Consider the following 16,625-nt stretch of genomic DNA (forward strand, 5'->3'; position numbering starts at 1 on the left):
TCTCACTCTGTGCCTGTGTCTTATGTCACTCTGTACCTGTATCTCATCTCACTCTGTGGTTGTGTCTCATCTCACTCTGTGCCTGCCCCATCTCTCTCTCTTGGTGTGTGTCATTTCTCTCATTGCGTGTGTCTCATCTCACTCTGGTAAATGTTTCATGGTAAAAAGTATGGCTTTGACATTTTTTACAAGGATCACACTGAGTCTCTATATGAAATAAGGAATTATATTTTCACATTTTTCAATAATGTCACCTGTGTCTGCTCACAGTTTGCATCTCTAAGCTAAAAGGGTACTATGTGCCTGTGTCTCACCTCACTCTGTTCCTGTGTTTCATCTCACTCTGTGTCTGCCCCATCTCTTTCTCTTTTTTATGTATCATTTGTCTGTTTGTATGTGTCTCATCTCACTCTATTAAATGTTTCATGGTAAAAAGTATGGCTTTACCATTTTTGACAAGGATCACACTGAGTCTCTATATGAAATAAGGAATTATATTTTCACATTTTTCAATAATGTCACTTGTGTCTGCTCACAGTTTGCATCTCTAAGCTAAAAGGGTACTCTGTGCCTGTGACTCACCTCACTCTGTTCTTGTGTGTCATCTCACTCAGCGCCGGCCTCGCTGCCGCCCTGAGCGCTCTCATTTGTTTTCCCCGTTTTTTGCCTACATTTGTGCTTGTTTGCCTCGTGTTTCTCTGTATTTTTCCCCGTTTTTTGCCTGCATTTGTGCTTGTTTGCCTCGTGTTTCTCTGTATTTTTCCCCGTCTTTTGCCTGCATTTGTGCTTGTTTGCCTCGTGTTTCTCTGTATTTTTCCCCGTTTTTTGCCTACATTTGTGCTTGTTTGCCTCGTGTTTCTCTGTATTTTTCCCCGTTTTTTGCCTACATTTGTGCTTGTTTGCCTCGTGTTTCTCTGTATTTTTCCCCGTTTTTTGCCTGCATTTGTGCTTGTTGCCTCGTGTTTCTCTGTATTTTTCCCCGCTTTTTGCCTGCATTTGTGCCTGTTTGCCTCGTGTTTCTCTGCCTTTTCCCCGTTTTTTGGCCCGCATTTGTGCTGGTCTTCGCATCTGCCCATCTCGCCGCCCCCCGCTCCCGCTTCCCGCCACCGCCTTAGCCCCGCCCCTTTTTTCTTCTGTTTCCCTCCCCGCTCCCGCCTCCCAGCTGCCCCGCCCACCCGCGCACTTCGCCTTAAATGGCGACCGTGCGACGCAGGTGAGTGTGACCCACTTGTGGGACACCCCCGCGCCGCACGGCCACCAGCTGCTGCGTGTGCCCCCAGTGCCTGCCTCTGTCTCAGCGCCGGCCTCGCTGCCGCCCTGAGCGCTCTCATTTGTTTTCCCCGTTTTTTGCCTACATTTGTGCTTGTTTGCCTCGTGTTTCTCTGTATTTTTCCCCGTTTTTTGCCTGCATTTGTGCTTGTTTGCCTCGTGTTTCTCTGTATTTTTCCCCGTCTTTTGCCTGCATTTGTGCTTGTTTGCCTCGTGTTTCTCTGTATTTTTCCCCGTTTTTTGCCTACATTTGTGCTTGTTTGCCTCGTGTTTCTCTGTATTTTTCCCCGTTTTTTGCCTACATTTGTGCTTGTTTGCCTCGTGTTTCTCTGTATTTTTCCCCGTTTTTTGCCTGCATTTGTGCTTGTTGCCTCGTGTTTCTCTGTATTTTTCCCCGCTTTTTGCCTGCATTTGTGCCTGTTTGCCTCGTGTTTCTCTGCCTTTTCCCCGTTTTTTGGCCCGCATTTGTGCTGGTCTTCGCATCTGCCCATCTCGCCGCCCCCCGCTCCCGCTTCCCGCCACCGCCTTAGCCCCGCCCCTTTTTTCTTCTGTTTCCCTCCCCGCTCCCGCCTCCCAGCTGCCCCGCCCACCCGCGCACTTCGCCTTAAATGGCGACCGTGCGACGCAGGTGAGTGTGACCCACTTGTGGGACACCCCCGCGCCGCACGGCCACCAGCTGCTGCGTGTGCCCCCAGTGCCTGCCTCTGTCTCAGCGCCGGCCTCGCTGCCGCCCTGAGCGCTCTCATTTGTTTTCCCCGTTTTTTGCCTACATTTGTGCTTGTTTGCCTCGTGTTTCTCTGTATTTTTCCCCGTTTTTTGCCTGCATTTGTGCTTGTTTGCCTCGTGTTTCTCTGTATTTTTCCCCGTCTTTTGCCTGCATTTGTGCTTGTTTGCCTCGTGTTTCTCTGTATTTTTCCCCGTTTTTTGCCTACATTTGTGCTTGTTTGCCTCGTGTTTCTCTGTATTTTTCCCCGTTTTTTGCCTACATTTGTGCTTGTTTGCCTCGTGTTTCTCTGTATTTTTCCCCGTTTTTTGCCTGCATTTGTGCTTGTTGCCTCGTGTTTCTCTGTATTTTTCCCCGCTTTTTGCCTGCATTTGTGCCTGTTTGCCTCGTGTTTCTCTGCCTTTTCCCCGTTTTTTGGCCCGCATTTGTGCTGGTCTTCGCATCTGCCCATCTCGCCGCCCCCCGCTCCCGCTTCCCGCCACCGCCTTAGCCCCGCCCCTTTTTTCTTCTGTTTCCCTCCCCGCTCCCGCCTCCCAGCTGCCCCGCCCACCCGCGCACTTCGCCTTAAATGGCGACCGTGCGACGCAGGTGAGTGTGACCCACTTGTGGGACACCCCCGCGCCGCACGGCCACCAGCTGCTGCGTGTGCCCCCAGTGCCTGCCTCTGTCTCAGCGCCGGCCTCGCTGCCGCCCTGAGCGCTCTCATTTGTTTTCCCCGTTTTTTGCCTACATTTGTGCTTGTTTGCCTCGTGTTTCTCTGTATTTTTCCCCGTTTTTTGCCTGCATTTGTGCTTGTTTGCCTCGTGTTTCTCTGTATTTTTCCCCGTCTTTTGCCTGCATTTGTGCTTGTTTGCCTCGTGTTTCTCTGTATTTTTCCCCGTTTTTTGCCTACATTTGTGCTTGTTTGCCTCGTGTTTCTCTGTATTTTTCCCCGTTTTTTGCCTACATTTGTGCTTGTTTGCCTCGTGTTTCTCTGTATTTTTCCCCGTTTTTTGCCTGCATTTGTGCTTGTTGCCTCGTGTTTCTCTGTATTTTTCCCCGCTTTTTGCCTGCATTTGTGCCTGTTTGCCTCGTGTTTCTCTGCCTTTTCCCCGTTTTTTGGCCCGCATTTGTGCTGGTCTTCGCATCTGCCCATCTCGCCGCCCCCCGCTCCCGCTTCCCGCCACCGCCTTAGCCCCGCCCCTTTTTTCTTCTGTTTCCCTCCCCGCTCCCGCCTCCCAGCTGCCCCGCCCACCCGCGCACTTCGCCTTAAATGGCGACCGTGCAAACGCGCAGCGTTGACGCGCAGCGGGCGCGCCGATTGTGCGCCGAAGGCGCGCCAAAGGTAAGCCCGTCTGCGCCCGTCCGCGCCTGGACCGCGCCCAGTGCCAGGACCCCTGGCCCCCACCGACGGAAGCCGACCCGACGATCCTACAGCGCCTCCGACCTCGTCGCACTCAACACCGGCCACATCCCAGGATGTCACCGAGCTGCCCCGAAGCACACCCACGGACCCTTCAGTTGCCTCGCCTGCAAGTTCACCTGCGTCCGGACCTTCCCTGCACCCGCCAAGCCGAACTCCAGCAGCACCCACCTCAAGTGCATCCTGCTCAACACCCGCTCCGTCCACAGACACGCCGTAGAACTCTGGAACCTGCTCGACACCACCGCCCCCGACGTTGCCTTCCTCACCGAGACCTGGATGAACGCCTCCTCAGCCCCAGACATCGCCATCGCCATCCCAGAAGGCTACAAAATCACCCGGAGGGACCGCGACAACCAGACCGGAGGAGGCATCGCCATCATCCACAGAGACACCATCCGCATCACGACCAACACCGACGACACCCTCACCACCGCTGAACACCTGCACTTCCAGATCCACACCAACCCGAAGACCACCCTCAGAGGCACCCTGATCTACCGACCCCCGGGACCACGCACACGATTCAGCGAGGACATCGCCGACTTCGTCAGCCCACACGCTCTCCCCTCCGCCGACTACATCCTCCTGGGGGACCTCAACTTCCACCTGGAGAACAACAACGACCGCAACACCACCACCCTGCTCGACAACCTCGACAACCTCGGACTCAAGCAACTGGTGACCACCCCCACCCACCTCGCCGGACACACACTCGACGCCGTCTTCTCTTCCAGCAAAGACGTCACCTTCAGCCACGCAACAGGACTCCACTGGACGGACCACAGCTGCGTCCACTTCACCTTCAGAAGAACGACGATCCACCACCTCCAGCAACAGGTTGCTCGAAGAAGCTGGAACAAGATCACAGCCGACCAGCTCACCGCCTCCCTGAGCCAGCACCCTCCCGCCAACTCAGCGAACCCCAGCCAGGCCGCCGACAACCTCACGAAGTGGATCAGCAACTGCGCGGACGAACTCGCCCCTCTGAGGACCCCGCCCAGCAGATCCTGCAGCAGAAAAACACCATGGTTCACCGACGAACTCAAGTGCTCCAAGAAGAACTGTCGAGCCCTCGAGAAAGCCTGGAGAAGGGAACCAACGACGGACAACATGGCCACCCTCAAACTCGCCACCCGGAAACACCACCAACTGATCCGCGCCACCAAGAAAAACGCATACAAGGACCGGCTGGACAACAACGCACACAACTGCAAGGAACTCTTCAACATCGTGAAAGAGCTCTCCAACCCCAACGCCGGAAACAACGACATCACCCCGTCGCAAGACCTCTGCAACTCCCTCGCGTCCTACTTCCACAACAAAATCTCGGACATACACAACAGCTTCAACAACCAACCAACGCAAGCCACAACCGCAACGACTCCACCATCCACCACCCTCCGCACCTGGACCCCGATCAGCACCGAAGACACCATCCGCACCATGAACTCCATCCATTCCGGATCTCCGACTGACCCCTGCCCTCACCACGTCTTCAACAAGGCCGACGCTGTCCTCGCACCCCACCTGCGGGACATCATCAACACCTCCTTCGACTCCGCCACCTTCCCTGAGAGCTGGAAGCACGCCGAAATCAGCGCTCTCCTCAAGAAACCCACAGCAGACCCCACCGACCTCAAGAACTACCGTCCCATCTCGCTCCTCCCGTTCCCGGCCAAAGTCATCGAGAAGATCGTCAACAAACAGCTGGCCGCCTTCCTCGAGACGAATGGATCCCTCGACCCCTCACAGTCCGGCTTCCGAGCGAACCACAGCACGGAGACCGCCCTCATCGCCGCCACCGACGACCTTCGAACTCTGATGGACAACGGAGAAACAGCGGCCCTCATCCTCCTGGACCTCTCCGCGGCTTTCGACACTGTCTGCCACCGCACCCTAGTACAGCGCCTCAGCAACATCGGAGTCCAGGAGAAGGCACTGGAATGGATCACCTCCTTCCTCGGCGGAAGAACACAAAGAGTCCGCCTACCACCGTACAAATCAGAGGCCACCAAAGTCATCTGCGGCGTACCCCAAGGATCCTCGCTGAGCCCAACCCTCTTCAACGTCTACATGAGCCCCCTCGCGGCCATCGCACGCCAACACAACCTGAACATCATCTCCTACGCCGACGACACCCAGCTGATCCTCTCCCTGACCAACGACCCCGTCACCGCCAGAGCCAACCTGCACGAAGGGATGAGAGACGTAGCCGAATGGATGACGACCAGCCGCCTGAAACTGAACTCAGACAAGACGGAGGTCCTCATCCTGGGCTCCACGCCCTCCGCCTGGGACGACTCCTGGTGGCCCCCCGCCCTGGGCACCGCACCCAAACCGACGGACCACGCACGCAACCTGGGCTTCATCCTGGACTCCTCCCTCTCCATGACCAGACAAGTCAACGCCGTCTCCTCGTCATGCTTCAACATCCTGCGCATGCTACGTAAGATCTTCCGGTGGATCCCCACCGAGACGAGGAAGACGGTCACCCAAGCCCTCGTCACCAGCCGACTGGACTACGGCAACGCCCTCTACGCCGGAACCACGGCCAAACTCCAGAAGAGACTCCAGCGGATCCAGAACGCCTCGGCGAGACTCATCCTCGACATCCCCCGACGCAGCCACATCACCGGACACCTGAGAGATCTGCACTGGCTCCCGGTCAACAAGAGAATCACCTTCCGGCTCCTCACCCACGCGCACAAAGCCCTACACGACCAAGGCCCGAGCTACCTCAACAACCGGATCAGCTTCTACACTCCCAAGCGCCTCCTCAGATCAACCAACCACGCCCTCGCCGCCGTCCCCCGCATCCGAAGAGCGACAACAGGAGGAAGATCCTTCTCCTACCTGGCAGCCAAGACCTGGAACTCACTTCCGACCAATCTGCGCCTGACCCAAGACCACCTCTCCTTCAGGAAGAAGCTCAAGACCTGGCTGTTCGAGCAGTAGCGGCACCCCCCCCCCCTCCCAGCGCCTTGAGACCCTACGGGTGAGTAGTGCGCTCTACAAATGACTTGATTGATTGATTGATTGTGCCTGCCCCATCTCTCTCTCTTTTTTAAGTATCATTTGTCTGTTTGTGTGTGTCTCATCTCACTCTGCTAAATGTTTCATAGTAAAAAGTATGGCTTTAACATTTTTGACAAGGATCACATTGAGTGTCTGTATGAAATAAGGAATTATATTTTCACATTTTTCAATAATGTCACCTGTGTCTGCTCACAGTTTCCATCTCTCTAACTCTCATCAAATTATTCACCCAGATCCATTTAAAATTGAGCTTCACCCACAGTGTGATCTTAGACACATGACCAGGATGTTACATGTAATCTACCATGTGTGTCTCTGCATGCAGTATGTGTGTTTCTTCTCATATTATTTCACTGTCTCTACTGCCAACAAACAGACCACATATATATAAGCAAGACATAACATTCCTTTTTCATTTCAACGGCACACCCTGGATCTTGTTTGCACAGCTTAGTGCCTACTTGAGAAGTAAGAGGCCTAACAGACATGCTGCCTAAGATTCCCTACTAGTACATATGCTAAAGCCTAACTAACTTTAAGAAAACATGTATTTCCATATTTTTAAACGCATCAACTAAGCAAATTATTCACCCAGATCCATTTAAAATCGAGCTTGACTCACAGTGTGATCTTAGGCACGTGACCAGGATGTTACATGTAATCTATCATGTCTGTCTCCTCTGCATGCAGTATGTGTGTCTCTGCTCATACTATTTCACTGTCTCTACTGGCACAAAAGAGACCACATATATATAAGCAAGACATAACATTCATTTTTCATTTCAATGGCACACCCTGTTTCTTCATTGCACAGCTTAGAGCCTACTTGTAAAGTAAGAGGCCTAACAGACATGCTGCCTAAGATTCCCTACTAGTACATACGCTAAAGCCTAACTAACTTTAAGAAAACATGTATTTCCATATTTTTAAACACATCAACTAAGCAAATTATTCACCCAGATCCATTTAAAATCGAGCTTGACTCACAGTGTGATCTTAGGCACATGACCAGGATGTTACATGTAATCTACAATGTCTGTCTCTGCATGCAGTATGTGTGTCTCTGCTCATACTATTTCACTATATATACAGGCAAAAAACAGCCCACCTATATATAAGCAAGACATAACATTCCTTTTTCATTTCAACAGCACACCCTGGATCTTCATTGCACAGCTTAGAGCCTACTTGTTAAGTAAGAGGCCTAACAGACATGCTGCCTAAGATTCCCTACTAGTACATATGCTAAAGCCTAACTGACTTTAGGAAAACATGTATTTCCATATTTTTAAACACATCAACCAAGCAGATTATTCACCCAGATCCATTTAAAATCGAGCTTGACTCACAGTGTGATCTTAGGCACATGACCAGGATGCTACATGTAATCTACCATGTCTGGCTCTGCATGCAGTATGTGTGTCTCTGCTCATACTATTTCACTGTCTCTACTGGCAAAAAACATACCACATAAATATAAGCAAGACATAACATTCCTTTTTTATTTCAATGGCATACCCTGTTTCTTCATTGCACAGCTTACAGCCTACTTGTAAAGTAAGAGGCCTAACAGACATGCTACCTAAGATTCCCTACTAGTACATATGCTAAAGCCTAACTGACTTTAAGAAAACATGTATTTCCATATTTTTAAACACATCAACTAAGCAAATTATTCAACCAGATCCATTTAAAATCAAGCTTGACTCACAATCTGATCTTAGGCACATGACCAGGATGTTACATGTAATCTACCATGTCTGTCTCTGCATGCAGTATGTGTGTCTCTGCTCATACTATTTCACTGTCTCTACTGGCACAAAACAGACCACATATATATAAGCAAGACATAACATTCCTTTTTCATTTCAATGGCACACCCTGTTTCTTCATTGCACAGCTTAGAGCCTACTTGTAAAGTAAGAGGCCTAACAGACATGCTGCCTAAGATTCCCTACTAGTACATATGCTAAAGCCTAACTAACTTTAAGAAAACATGTATTTCCATATTTTTAAACACATCAAATAAGCAAATTATTCACCCAGATCCATTTAAAATTGAGCTTGACTCACAGTGTGATCTTAGGCACATGACCAGGATGTTACATGTAATCTACAATGTCTGTCTCTGCATGCAGTATGTGTGTCTCTGCTCATACTATTTCACTATCTATACTGGCAAAAAACAGCCCACCTATATATAAGCAAGACATAACATTCCTTTTTCATTTCAACGGCACACCCTGGATCTTCATTGCACAGCTTAGAGCCTACTTGTTAAGTAAGAGGCCTAACAGACATGCTGCCTAAGATTCCCTACTAGTACATATGCTAAAGCCTAACTAACTTTAAGAAAACATGTATTTCCATATTTTTAAACACATCAACTAAGCAAATTATTCACCCAGATCCATTTAAAATCGAGCTTGACTCACAGTGTGATCTTAGGCACATGACCAGGATGTTACATGTAATCTACCATGTCTGGCTCTGCATGCAGTATGTATGTCTCTGCTCATACTATTTCACTGTCTCTACTGGCAAAAAACAGACCACATATATATAAGCAAGACATAACATTCCTTTTTTATTTCAATGGCACACCCTGTTTCTTCATTGCACAGCTTACAGCCTACTTGTAAAGTAAGAGGCCTAACAGACATGCTACCTAAGATTCCCTACTAGTACATATGCTGAAGCCTAACTGACTTTAAGTAAACATGTATTTCCATATAAACACATCAACTAAGCATATTATTCAACCAGATGCATTAAAGAATCAAGCTTGACTCACAATCTGATCTTAGGCACATGACCAGGATGTTACATGTAATCTACCATGTCTGTCTCTGCATGCAGTATGTGTGTCTCTGCTCATACTATTTCACTGTCTCTACTGGCAAAAAACAGACCACATATATATAAGCAAGACATAACATTCTTTTTTCATTTCAACGGCACACCCTGGATCTTGATTCCACAGCTTACAGCCTACTTGTAAAGTAAGAGGCCTAACAGACATGCTACCTAAGATTCCCTACTAGTACATATGCTAAAGCCTAACTAACTTTAAGAAAAAATGTATTTCCATATTTATAAACACATCAACTAAGCAAATTATTCACCCAGATCCATTTAAAATTGAGCTTGACTCACAGTGTGTTCTTAGGCACATGACCAGGATGTTACATGTAATCTACAATGGCTGTCTCTGCATGCAGTATGTGTGTCTCTGCTCATACTATTTCACTATCTATACTGGCAAGAAACAGTCCACCTATATATAAGCAAGACATAACATTCCTTTTTCATTTCAACAGCACACCCTGGATCTTCATTGCACAGCTTAGAGCCTACTTGTTAAGTAAGAGGCCTAACAGACATGCTGCCTAAGATTCCCTACTAGTACATATGGTAAAGCCTAACTGACTTTAGGAAAACATGTATTTCCATATTTTTAAACACATCAACTAAGCAAATTATTCGCCCAGATCTATTTAAAATCTAGCTTGACTCACAGTGTGATCTTAGGCACATGACCAGGATGTCACATGTAATCTACCATGTCTGGCTCTGCATGCAGTATGTGTGTCTCTGCTCATACTATTTCACTGTCTCTACTGGCACAAAACAGACCACATATATATAAGCAAGACATAACATTCCTTTTTCATTTCAATGGCACACCCTGTTTCTTCATTGCACAGCTTAGAGCCTACTTGTAAAGTAAGAGGCCTAACAGACATGCTGCCTAAGATTCCCTACTAGTACATATGCTAAAGCCTAACTAACTTTAAGAAAACATGTATTTCCATATTTTTAAACACATCAACTAAGCACATTATTCACCCAGATCCATTTAAAATCGAGCTTGACTCACAGTGTGATCTTAGGCACATGACCAGGATGTTACATGTAATCTACAATGTCTGTCTCTGCATGCAGTATGTGTGTCTCTGCTCATACTATTTCACTGTCTCTACTGGCAAAAAACAGACCACATATATATAAGCAAGACATAACATTCCTTTTTTATTTCAATGGCACACCCTGTTTCTTCATTGCACAGCTTACGGCCTACTTGTAAAGTAAGAGGCCTAACAGACATGCTAACTAAGATTCCCTACTAGTACATATGCTGAAGCCTAACTGACTTTAAGAAAACATGTATTTCCATATTTTTAAACACATCAACTAAGCAAATTATTCAACCAGATCCATTAAAAAATCAAGCTTGACTCACAATCTGATTTTAGGCACATGACCAGGATGTTACATGTAATCTACCATGTCTGTCTCTGCATGCAGTATGTGTGTCTCTGCTCATACTATTTCACTATCTATACTGGCAAGAAACAGCCCACCTATATATAAGCAAGACATAACATTCCTTTTTCATTTCAACAGCACACCCTGGATCTTCATTGCACAGCTTAGATCCTACTTGTTAAGTAAGAGGCCTAACAGACATGCTGCCTAAGATTCCCTACTAGTACATATGCTAAAGCCTAACTGACTTTAGGAAAACATGTATTTCCATATTTGTAAACACATCAACTAAGCAAATTATTCGCCCAGATCTATTTAAAATCTAGCTTGACTCACAGTGTGATCTTAGGCACATGACCAGGATGTTACATGTAATCTACCATGTCTGGCTCTGCATGCAGTATGTGTGTCTCTGCTCATACTATTTCACTATCTATACTGGCAAAAACAGCCCACCTATATATAAGCAAGACATAACATTCCTTTTTCATTTCAACACCACACCCTGGATCTTCATTGCACAGCTTACAGCCTACTTGTAAAGTAAGAGGCCTAACAGACATGCTACCTAAGATTCCCTACTAGTACATATGCTAAAGCCTAACTGACTTTAACAAAACATGTATTTCCATATTTTTAAACACATCAACTAAGCAAATTATTCAACCAGATCCATTTAAAATCAAGCTTGACTCACAATCTGATCTTAGGCAGATGACCAGGATGTTACATTTAATCTACCATGTCTGTCTCTGCATGCAGTATGTGTGTCTCTCCTCATACTATTTCACTGTCTCTACTGGCACAAAACAGACCACATATATATAAGCAAGACATAACATTCCTTTTTCATTTCAATGGCACACACTGTTTCTTCATTGCACAGCTTAGAGCCTACTTGTTAAGTAAGAGGCCTAACAGACATGCTGCCTAAGATTCCCTACTAGTACATATGCTAAAGCCTAACTGACTTTAGGAAAACATGTATTTCCATAATTTTAAACACATCAACTGAGCAAATTATTCCCCAGATCCATTTAAAATCGAGCTTGACTCACAGTGTGATCTTATGCACATGACCAGGATGTTACATGTAATCTACCATGTCTGGCTCTGCATGCAGTATGTGTGTCTCTGCTCATACTATTTCACTGTCTCTACTGGCAAAAAACAGACCACATATATATAAGCAAGACATAACATTCCTTTTTTATTTCAATGGCACACCCTGTTTCTTCATTGCACAGATTACAGCCTACTTGTAAAGTAAGAGGCCTAACAGACATGCTACCTAAGATTCCCTACTAGTACATATGCTACAGCCTAACTGACTTTAAGAAAACATGTATTTCCATATTTTTAAACACATCAACTAAGGAAATTATTATCCCAGATCCATTTAAAATCGAGCTTGACTCGCAGTGTGATCTTAGGCACATGACCAGGATGTTACATGTAATCTACCATGTCTGTCTCTGCATGCAGTATGTGTCTCTCTGCTCATACTATTTCAATGTCTCTACTGGCAAAAAACAGACCACATATATATAAGCAAGACATAACATTCCTTTTTCATTTCAACGGCGCACCCTGGATCTTCATTGCACAGCTTAGAGCCTACTTGTTAAGTAAGAGGCCTAACAGACATACTGCCTAAGATTCCCTACTAGTACATATGCTAAAGCCTAATTGACTTTAAGAAAACATGTATTTCCATATTTTTGAACACATCAACTAAGCAAAATATTCACCCAGATCCATTTAAAATCGTGCTTGACTCACAGTGTGATCTTAGACACGTGACCAGGATGTTACATGTAATCTATCATGTCTGTCTCCTCTGCATGCAGTATGTGTGTCTCTGCTCATACTATTTCACTGTCTCTACTGGCACAAAACATACCACATATATATAAGCAAGACATAACATTCCTTTTTCATTTCAACGGCACACCCTGGATCTTCATTGCACAGCTTAGAGCCTACTTGTTAAGTAAGTGGCCTAACAGACATGCTACCTAAGATTCCCTACTAGTACATATGCTAAAGCCTAACTGACTTTAAGAAAACATGTATTTCCATATTTTTAAACACATCAACTAAGCAAATTATTCAACCAGATCCATTTAAAATCGAGCTTGACTCGCAGTGTGATCTTAGGCACATGACCAGGATGTTACATGTAATCTACAATGTCTTTTTCTGCATGCAGTATGTGTGTCTCTGCTCATACTATTTCACTATCTATACTGGCAAAAAACAGCCCACCTATATATAAGCAAGACATAACATTCCTTTTTCATTTCAACAGGATACCCTGGATCTTCATTGCACAGCTTAGAGCCTACTTGTTAAGTAAGAGGCCTAACAGACATGCTGCCTAAGATTCCCTACTAGTATATATGCTAAAGCCTAACTGACTTTAGGAAAACATGTATTTCCATATTTTTAAACACATCAACTAAGCAAATTATTCACCCAGATCCATTTAAAATCGAGCTTGACTCACAGTGTGATCTTAGGCACATGACCAGGATGTTACATGTAATCTACCATGTCTGTCTCTGCATGCAGTATGTGTGTCTCTGCTCATACTATTTCAATGTCTCTACTGGCAAAAAACAGACCACATATATATAAGCAAGACATAACATTCCTTTTTCATTTCAACGGCACACCCTGGATCTTGATTCCACAGCTTACAGCCTACTTGTAAAGTAAGAGGCCTAACAGACATGCTACCTAAGATTCCCTACTAGTACATATGCTAAAGCCTAACTAACTTTAAGAAAACATGTATTTCCATATTTTTAAACACATCAACTAAGCAAATTATTCACCCAGATCCATTTAAAATCGAGCTTGACTCACAGCGTGATCTTAGGCACATGACCAGGATGTTACATGTAATCTACAATGGCTGTCTCTGCATGCAGTATGTGTGTCTCTGCTCATACTATTTCACTATATATACTGGCAAGAAACAGCCCACCTATATATAAGCAAGACATAACATTCCTTTTTCATTCCAACAGCACACCCTGGATCTTCATTGCACAGCTTAGAGCCTACTTGTTAAGTAAGAGGCCTAACAGACATGCTGCCTAGGATTCCCTACTAGTACATATGCTAAAGCCTAACTGACTTTAGGAAAACATGTATTTCCATATTTTTAAACACATCAACTAAGCAAATTATTCACCCAGATCTATATAAAATCTAGCTTGACTCACAGTGTGATCTTAGGCACATGACCAGGATGTTACATGTAATCTACCATGTCTGGCTCTGCATGCAGTATGTGTGTCTCTGCTCATACTATTTCACTATCTATACTGGCAAAAAACAGCCCACCTATATATAAGCAAGACATAACATTCCTTTTTCATTTCAACACCACACCCTGGATCTTCATTGCACAGCTTAGAGCCTACTTGCAAAGTAAGAGGCCTAACAGACATGCTGCCTAAGATTCCCTACTAGTACATATGCTAAAGCCTAACTAACTTTAAGAAAACATGTATTTCCATATTTTTAAACACATCAACTAAGCAAAATATTCACCCAGATCCATTTAAAATCGAGCTTGACTCACAGTGTGATCTTAGGCACATGACCAAGATGTTACATGTACTCTACAATGTCTGTCTCTGCATGCAGTATGTGTGTCTCTGTTCATACTATTTCACTATCTATACTGGCAAAAAACAGCCCACCTATATATAAGCAAGACATAACATTCCTTTTTCATTTCAACAGCACACCCTGGATCTTCATTGCACAGCTTAGAGCCTACTTGTTAAGTAAGAGGCCTAACAGACATGCTACCTAAGATTCCCTACTAGTACATATGCTAAAGCCTAACTGACTTTAAGAAAACATGTATTTCCATATTTTTAAACACATCAACTAAGCAAATTATTCAACCAGATCCATTTAAAATCGAGCTTGACTCGCAGTGTGATCTTAGGCACATGACCAGGATGTTACATGTAATCTACAATGTCTTTTTCTGCATGCAGTATGTGTGTCTCTGCTCATACTATTTCACTATCTATACTGGCAAAAAACAGCCCACCTATATATAAGCAAGACATAACATTCCTTTTTCATTTCAACAGCATACCCTGGATCTTCATTGCACAGCTTAGAGCCTACTTGTTAAGTAAGAGGCCTAACAGACATGCTGCCTAAGATTCCCTACTAGTATATATGCTAAATCCTAACTGACTTTAGGAAAACATGTATTTCCATATTTTTAAACACATCAACTAAGCAAATTATTCACCCAGATCCATTTAAAATCGAGCTTGAGTCACATTGTGATCTTAGGCACATGACCAGGATGTTACATGTAATCTACCATGTATGTCTCTGCATGCAGTATGTGTGTCTCTGCTCATACTATTTCAATGTCTCTACTGGCAAAAAACAGACCACATATATATAAGCAAGACATAACATTCCTTTTTCATTTCAACGGCACACCCTGGATCTTCATTGCACAGCTTAGAGCCTACTTGTTAAGTAAGAGGCCTAACAGACATACTGCCTAAGATTCCCTACTAGTACATATGCTAAAGCCTAACTGACTTTAAGAAAACATGTATTTCCATATTTTTGAACACATCAACAAAGCAAATTATTCACCCAGATCCATTTAAAATCGAGCTTGACTCACAGTGTGATCTTAGACACGTGACCAGGATGTTACATGTAATTAACCCTGGGCGGAGGAATCGGCTACGCCCACGGAGTAGGCGTAGTGTTGCCTCCTACGCATTTTGCGTAGACAGCGTAGCCGGCAACACTACGCCCACTCCGTGAGCGTAGCCGAGTCGGCCGCCACCCGCCTCCCTCCCGCCCTCCCCTACATACAGTATTTTAGCAACTACCCTTAATGAAACTATTTTAAGGCACTTACCGTGTCCGGGGGCTCGTCCGGGGCTGCCTCTGGGAAAAGCGTCCTTTCCTGGATGCCAATGCGCATGCGCGGGCAGCCGCGCATGCGCATTTCTCGGGAGAAATGCGCATGCGCGGCCGCCCGCGCATGCGCATTGGTATCCAGGACAACGCTATTCACAGAGGGAGCCCCGGACGAGCCCCCGGACACGGTAAGTGCCTTAAAATAGTTTCATTAAGGGTAGTTGGTTAAATAATGGATGTAGGGGAGAGCGGGAGGGAGGTGCGTAGTGGGGCTACGCGGAGTGCGGGAGTGGGCGTAGCTTCTTGCCCTCTCCGCGTAGCTCCGCGGAGCCCCACTACGCCCACTACGCCCAGGGTTACATGTAATCTATCATGTCTGTCTCCTCTGCATGCAGTGTGTGTGTCTCTGCTCATACTATTTCACTGTCTCTACTGGCACAAAACATACCACATATATATAAGCAAGACGTAAACTTCCTTTTTCATTTCAACGGCACACCCTGGATCTTGATTCCACAGCTTAGAGCCTACTTGCAAAGTAAGAGGCCTAACAGACATGCTGCCTAAGATTCCCTACTAGTACATATGCTAAAGCCTAACTAACTTTAAGAAAACATGTATTTCCATATTTTTAAACACATCAACTAAGCAAATTATTCACCCAGATCCATTTAAAATCGAGCTTGACTCACAGTGTGATCTTAGGCACATGACCAGGATGTTACATGTACTCTACAATGTCTGTCTCTGCATGCAGTATGTGTGTCTCTGCTCATACTATTTCACTATCTATACTGGCAAAAAACAGCCCACCTATATATAAGCAAGACATAACATTCCTTTTTCATTTCAACAGCACACCCTGGATCTTCATTGCACAGCTTAGAGCCTACTTGTTAAGTAAGAGGCCTAACAGACATGCTACCTAAGATTCCCTACTAGTACATATGCTAAAGCCTAACTGACTTTAAGAAAACATGTATTTCCATATTTTTA

Source organism: Lissotriton helveticus, chromosome 2_1 (genome assembly GCF_964261635.1).
Source record: "Lissotriton helveticus chromosome 2_1, aLisHel1.1, whole genome shotgun sequence".
Classification (NCBI taxonomy): domain Eukaryota; kingdom Metazoa; phylum Chordata; class Amphibia; order Caudata; family Salamandridae; genus Lissotriton; species Lissotriton helveticus.